Source organism: Myotis brandtii, unplaced genomic scaffold (genome assembly GCF_000412655.1).
Source record: "Myotis brandtii unplaced genomic scaffold, ASM41265v1 scaffold246, whole genome shotgun sequence".
NCBI classification, from domain to species: domain Eukaryota; kingdom Metazoa; phylum Chordata; class Mammalia; order Chiroptera; family Vespertilionidae; genus Myotis; species Myotis brandtii.
Window position 1 is genome coordinate 838,498 of NW_005359310.1, and position 7,608 is coordinate 846,105.

Consider the following 7,608-nt stretch of genomic DNA (forward strand, 5'->3'; position numbering starts at 1 on the left):
CTGCACAGCCCACCCCGGCCAGCAGCTCCCCGCCCGGCTCGGCCTCTGGCCCTGAGGCCCGGGAGGCCACTCCAGCAGGCGGTGTCCGTGCCAGGCAGACATGATGTCATTCCTGCATCTGGAAACCGCAGCCCCGCCCTCCGGTCCCCGGAGGCTCCCGGCTCTCTGGCCAGGCTCCCCAAGTTCCGCTCTCCATATCCCCAACCTCCTCTTCCAGGCTCCCCAGGAACTGAGTCAGGACCTCCCGGGCTGCTGTCCAAACAGCTCCTTCTCATTCCCCCCCCCCCCCCCCCGAACAATATGACCTATGACCTTAAACAAAGGCCACTCGCTGCTGCCGGCCTGGAGGAGCCAGGGGCCCAGTGGACGCACCACTCACGGCCACAGGCTCCCGGCAGAGCCTCCTGGTCCCTCTCGGGGCCCCAGGCGCTAAGAGTGCTGCTCACATTCACAAGGTTCGAGGTTCAGGGGACTGGAGCAGGCCTGTTTCAAAGCAGAAACTTGGGTGTTTGATCCCGGCTCTGCCCCCTTATAAATTATTATTTATTAATTTCAGAGAGGAAGGGAGAGGGAGAGAGAGGGAGAAACATCAGTGATGAGAATCATTGACTGGCTGCCTCCTGCACGCCCCCCACTGGGGATCGAGCCCGAAACCCGGGCCTGTGCCCTGATGGGGAATTGAACCCGGGACCCTGTGGTCCGCAGGCTGACGCTCTATCCACTGAGCCACACCGGCTAGGGCACTAGGTTTGCTTTTTCTAGAAACTTCATATACATGACTCACCCAGAATATGCTCTGCTGTGTCTGGCTCCTGCAGTCTGCATGGCATGTTTGCGGTCCATCCATGTTGGGACACGTGCCAGGAGCTCACGCCTTTTCGCGCCCATCGATGGGCGAGTCACCAGGGGTTTACCCACTCCCCGGGGATGGACCCTGGAGTTGGGGCTGCTGCCGCTGTGATCACTCACGAGCAAGCCCTGGCTGGACCTGCTGCGTTGACATTCTGGTGTGAAAGGTCAACCCCAACTTACCAGTCCCTCCCCTCCTTCCCCTCCTGGTCAGGGAGGCCACTTCCCAGGCTGACCAGTCCCAGCCCCTGAGGTCAGGTCCAGACCTCTGCCCAGGCCGTCACCCCGCAGCCTCGGCTGACCCCCTGCCCTCCTCCCATCGCCCCAAATACCATTCCCTGATGTAGAGTTGGTGGTGGAAGGATTTTGCCTTTCAGTTTGATTAAACTGCTGAAAGCCGCCAGCAGGGAAGAGAATGAGGACAGGATTGACCCAGGTCTTGAAAGTCCTGGGCTCGCCCTGGGCGCTGTGACTCAGCTCCTGGGGCGTCACCCGCACCAAAGGGTTGTGGGTTTGAGTCCCCGTCAGCACCTGCTTGGGTTGCAGGCTCCATCCCTGTAGTGGGCGTGCAGGAGGCTAATCAACGTATGGCTCTCACCTCAATGTGCCTCTCTCTCCCTCTCCCCTCCTCTCTCTAAAAATCAATTTTTAAGCCCTAACTGGTTTGGCTCAGTGGATAGAGCATCGGCCTGCGGACTGAAGGGTCCCAGGTTCGATTCCGGTCAAGGGCATGTACCTTGGTTGTGGGCACATCCCCAGTAGGGGGTGTGCAGGAGGCAGCTGATTGAGGTTTCTCTCTCTTTGATGTTTCTAATTCTCTATCCCTCTTCCTTCCTCTCTGTAAAAAATCAATAAAATATACTTAATAAAATAAAATAAAAATAAAAATATATATATTTAAAAATTGATTTTTATTTAAGTCCCGGGGTTCCTCATCTATTCTGGGCATCACTGGGCCTGGGCTGTCCCCATGGGACACCATCTGGTCCAAAGGTAGCATCCTCTCTACTGCACGGCCTTGCACCCCCAAAGCCCCCGATTCTTGGCTGCTCGCCTGCTCCCCGGTGAGGCCGACGTTATGCCTTCGACACCCAGACTCTGTGTGTACCTCAGGGACACCCCGCTGCTGCAGAGGAGACCACGGCTCCCGCTCCACTCCCAAGCCCGTCGTCGGCCACAGGAGGGGACAGACACTGGCCCTGCAAGGACCCCAGGCAGCGACAGCCATGGCGACGGTCCGAGGCCCCTCGCCCTGACCAGGCCAGGGGAACCCCTCTGTGTCCAGGCAGGTTCTGGGCTCAAACCCTAGACCAGGCCTCGGTGAGGAGATCTGGGCTGTGGAGAGCGGCTACAGCATATGGACAGGTTCAAATCTTGGACTAATGAGAGAACACAGTCCTCTCGTGGCAAAGCCACGTGCAAGTCCCAGCTTGGAGGGCAAAGCCCCCCCCCCTCCCCCAGCACCATGACAGCCAAAGGCTGTGGTTGTGAGCTTGACCTGATGGTCCACACCTGTGGGCCACGTGGCTGAGTGATGTGGGCTGTGAGAGGGGCAGTAAACAAAGCTTGATCAGGTGCATGTAATTGAGTGAATTAGAAACCCAGGAGAACGTTGTAACCGCGCCCTTACTGTGCCTCGTGGAATCTGCTGTAAAATAAAGACTCGGCTTGCAGGCCGTGGCGCTGTTTCTCCATCTGAGAACAGTGTCCCACCCAGACCCAACTTTCTCGTCTTCTTTAATCCTTCACCACCACCCCTCAGGTTCACCCCTGGATGTGCAAACCGGGGGCAGCCGTGACCTTGAACTCTACCTTCAACAGGGGTGATGCTTTCCATCCACCTGCCTCAGGGACAGCAGAGGGGACAGGAAGAGATGGGTGGGGTGCACCTGCTTGGGGGGTACGTCGGCCCTGGCAGAGGGGTTCAGAGAGCCCGAAGGACTTCCTGCCTGGCCCAGGGAGGGTGGAAACTTGGCTGCCACCCTTGACGTGCTCCCCAAATTTGCGAAGTCAAACAGGGGCCCTGTACGGGGCGTGAGAGGAGCCTCCAAGCTGGGGTGACGCCGCGCTTCACGGAAAAGGCCTGTGCGCCCAGCACAGGAAGGGGCGAGAGTGGGGCCTGCGGAGCCTCCCGCCTCGGTGCCCCACCTGGGACGTGGCCGGACCGCCTCACAAGGTCACCAAGCCCTCGGTGAGGGGCCCGGGCACCCGGCCTCTCGGCGTGTTTCTCAGGAAGCGGCTCCTGGGCGCCTGCTGCCCTTGCTCGTCGCCGGCTCGTTCATCCGCTCGTTCATCCGCTCGTTCATTCGCTCAACGGAAACGCCAAGTGCCAGCTGTGTCTGCAAAATGCTCTGGAGAAGAAATAAGTGAGGCTTCTAAAGCGCTCGGCCATTCTCCACGCCTTTCGCACGCACCACCTTCCACGTCCTTCCAGGCTAAGAGATGGAGGTTCTGCCCGGCCGGTGTGGCTCAGTGGATGGAGCCTCAGCCTGTGGACCGAAGGGTCCCGGGTTCGATTCGGGTCAAGGGCACGTACCTGGGTTGCAGGCTCCTCCCCAGCCTGGGCCCTGGTCGGGGCTCATGCAGGAGGCAGCCCATCGACGTGTTTCTCTCACGTGGATGTTCCTCCCTGTCTTTCCCTCTCTCTCTAAAATCAATGGAAAATTATCCTCAGGTGAGGATTAAGAAAAAGCAAAATGAAGTTGATTGGATATAAGCTTCTTAAAAAAGAGTGCTACCCGACTCCCCCACCACCCGGGTTCTCCGCGGTGAACTCTGCCGAGAGAGGAGCCTGCGGGCGCCAGGGAAGCAGGGAGAGAGAAATGGCGGCCAGGACAATGCAGGGTCCTCGCAGGAACAAGCCCGAGAGGCCAGAGGGCGCGGCGAAGGCGCTGCGGGTGGGGCAGGAGCGGTGCCAGGTGGCTGTGGAGGAGGATGGAGCCGAGCGCAGGGCAGGCGTGTGCGGGGAGGAGCCGTGTCTCCAGGGGGCCCAGCGGTCAGCAGGCAAGTAGCTGAGAAACGCGGAGACGTTTGCTGGACGAGGAGGACGCGGGGGCAGGAAGCAGGCCTGAAGGACCAGCCTCCAGGACAGAGCCAGGCCTGCTGGGACCTTCACCGGGAACCTGACCACAGGGAGGGGCCGCCTTTGCATTTGGAAGGACAGAGCCTGGCCCGGGGGCTCGGTGGTTAGATCCTTGTCCCAAGCACCAGGCTGTGGGCTCGACCCGTCAGGGCACAGACAAGCAGCACCCTCACCCGGCGGGTCTGGCTCTCACCCCTGAGCTGGGAGGTCAGGGCTCCATTCCCGTCGGGGCAGGTGCCGGGCTGCGGGCTCGATCCTCAGTGGGGGGCGTGCAGGAGGCAGCCGACCCATGATTCTCTCTCACTGATGTTTCTCTCTCCCTCTCCCTTCCTCTCTGAAATATACAACCCCCCCCCCACATTTTCTTTAAAAAAAATAGAATCTCTCCCCCTTCCTCATTCTCTAAAATCAATTTTGAACGTTTTTAGAAAGAAAGGGAAATTAGCACGTGCGCCGAGAAATAAAGCTGCGTGTGGAGTGCCGACGCTGTGCCCGGTGGCGTTCTCTCGCCATCACACAATGTGCAGGTGCTGCCAGCGAGGCAGGAACCACAGCCCGTTTGCCACGGTTCTGCGCCCGTGTGAGCAGGGGCGGGACGGGAGGGGCTGGCAGAGCCCCGCCAGCCTCTGGGCGGTGAGCCCCCCACATGGGAGGGAACCAGTTGGAGCTCCTTACACGTTCTCTCTTCTGATCTGAAGATCTGAGCCCTGGGTGCCCTCTCAGGCACCACAGCACCAGGGACGACACCCAGCGCTGAGGGAGCCGCCTGCGGACTGAGCCTGGGGTCCGGTGCCTGGCAGGGCACTGCGATGGCTGCGGGGGGCTTCGCTGTGGGTCATTCTCTCCGTGTCGCCTGGCTGGGGCCCACACCTTCCGGCAGCAACGCTCAGTCTGTCTGGGTCAGCCAAGTCCTTCGGAGGTAGAGGGGCTGCACCCACCTCTCCAGAGCTCCCCCCCACCCCAGGCCGAGGGGGAAGGAGACTTCCTGGAGGGAGAGGCCCAGGGGCCCCAGCCAGGAGGGCGGTGAAGGGGAGCAGGGGGTGGGAGGTGACTGGGCCCGGGCCCCGGGGGAGGCCACTCTGCTGTTCCCGTCTGTGCAAGCAGGCACCGTTCCTGCCTCAGCAGGCTTCTCGGAGGGCGGGTGTCGAGCAGGGTGGTGGAGGGAGGAAAGGAACAGCTCAGCCTGCGCCAGCGGCGGCCCGTCCTCGCTGGGCGGCTGTGGCGAGCCGGCCATGGCACACTCAGTCCCAGGTTGGGCACCATATGTGCCGAGCCAGCTCAGCCAGGTTCCGGAGCCTGAGAGGGGGCGGTGAAGGATGGAGAAAAGACAGACAAGAGAAGAAAGCTGGGTCTGGGTGGGACGCTGTCCTCTCTGATGGAGAGACAGCGCCGTGGACTACTGAAAGCCGAGTCCTTATTTTATCGCAGATTCCACGAGGCAAAGTAAGGGCGTGGTTACAACGTTCTCGCGGGATTCAAATCCACTCAGTTACAGGCACCTGATCAAGCTTTGTTTACTGCACCTCAAGCAGCCCACATCACTCAGCCACGTGGCCCACAGGTGTGGACCATAAGGCCAAGCTCACAACCATAGCCTTTGGCTGTCATGGTGCTGGGAGGGCTTTGCCACGAGAGGACCCAGCCCTCTCATTAGTCCGAGGCATGAACGTGTCCAAACGCTGTAGCCGCTCTCCACAGGTGGCCACCGGCAGCCGGCGCACTGTTCCTGGTGAGCCAGCCCCTCGGTGCCCGTTCACCCACTACCTCTCCGGGCTTCCAGAGGACTCGGTGGAGCTGATCTTCGTTGCTGTTGATTTTGCTGTTTTCGTGCTGACCTGGGAGACAGATGGACCCCACATGGAAAAGCTGTTCCCTGCGGGCTGGACTCCTGCGAGTCATACCTGGGATTGCTGAGTTCTCACCGGAACCGAGTCCCTCAGCTGATGTCATCTTGTTCTGAAACCACCCTGCTATTCCCGCAGCGGGCAGGGAATGCCTGAGGGTCCCCACCCATCCCTCATCCACTCCGCTGTCTGCCAAGCACTGTGGTCACCAGTGCTCAGCCCCGGGCCTGGGGTCAGCCCACAGCTGTCAGCACGCCGCCTCCCGAGGCAGCCGACGTCTGGGCAGGTGTGAAGCCTGCAGACGCGACAGGGCCCTGCTTCAGCCCAGCCTGCCTGGCCACCTTCCCGGTCCTGCTGGGAGCTGGCCGCGGCCAGGGCTTGTCCTTCTGCCCCCTGCACGCCCAGGTGTCCGGGTGCTGGCAGAAGCCACCTCCACTGGCCCAACCGGCCGCACCCTCACCGTGCAGGGTGGGCGTGGGGCAGGAGTGGGGGAGAGGGAGGGGCACCGGGCTCAGAGGTGCTGGGGCCGGCCTGCGGCCGGATCCGAGCCTCACTTACCTGGAATGGGCTCCGGGGAACGAAATGCCCGTGGTGTCCCGGTGCCCAGGGAGAGACGAGGCATCCTTGGGACCTGAGCAGCCAGGGACAGTTTCTCGCCCTCTTCCAACTCCATCGAAGGTCCCAACCCCCCTCCTGAACCACCCACTCAGGAGCCAGCAGGAGCCGGGAAAGAGAGGGAACGCGGCTTCCAGCCTGACTTGGGGCAGCAAGTCTCCTGGGTCAGCCACGGCGCAAGCACCCAGAGGTGGCTGCTGGGCTCACGCACCTGAGGTCCAGGTCCAGGGCTGAAGGCCCAGAGGGGTGGCCTGTCCTGGTCCTCGGGGTCAGCCTCCGCCAGCCTCTGTCCTCCCCCCTCCCCCCGGGGCTGCTTTGTGCTGAGGGGGGAGAGGTCCCTCCGCTCAGCCTGCGCTCGCGCTCCTCTGTCTCCCGCGTGCTGTGCCCCAGGACTTTGTCGTTTACTTTGCTCAAGATTCAAGGGTCTTTGCGGATTTTGTGAATCTAAGCTTTTCAGTAGGCCTGCTTTCTCTTTCCTTCTTTCTTTTTTTAAAGATTTTAAAATTGATTTTTAGAGAGAGGGGAAGGGAGGGGGAGAAACACCAATCAGCTGCCTCCTGCATGCCCACTAGGGCCCCTCAGGATGGAGCTGGAAACCCAGGCCTGTGCCCGGACCAGGAACCAATTGGCAACCTTTCGGTGCTCTCGGGACAACACCCAACCAACCGAGTCACACTGGCCAGGGCCGTCAGGCATTCTTTCTTATACATACATATAGTTTTAATGCATTTTTATTGGTGTCAGAGAGGAAGGGAGAGGGAGAGAGAGAGAGAAACATCAATGATGAGAACCACTGATCGGCTGCCTCCTGCACGCCCCCCATTGGGGATGGAGCCTGCAACCCGGGCATGTGCCCTGACCAGGAATCGAACCCTGACCTCCTGGTTCATAGGTTGACGCTCAACCACTGAGCCCCGCCGGCTGGGCCATGTATTTATGAAAAACACACACTGACACCCTAGTCGGTTTGCTCAGTGGGTATAGCGTCGGCCTGTGGACTGAAGGGTCCTGGGTTTGATTCCAATCAAGGTACCTGGAGCACATGCTTGGTCGAGGCCTGAACAGGAGACAGTCACTCGGGCAGGCGGGTGCCCTGAGATGCCGCTGGGAGGCAGGGGCGTGGGGCTCCTGCAGCTCCAGCCCCAGCTCCTGGAAGGCAAATGCTGGAGGAGACTGACCCGGGACACCATTGCCACCTGGTGGCGCGCCCCGGCAATG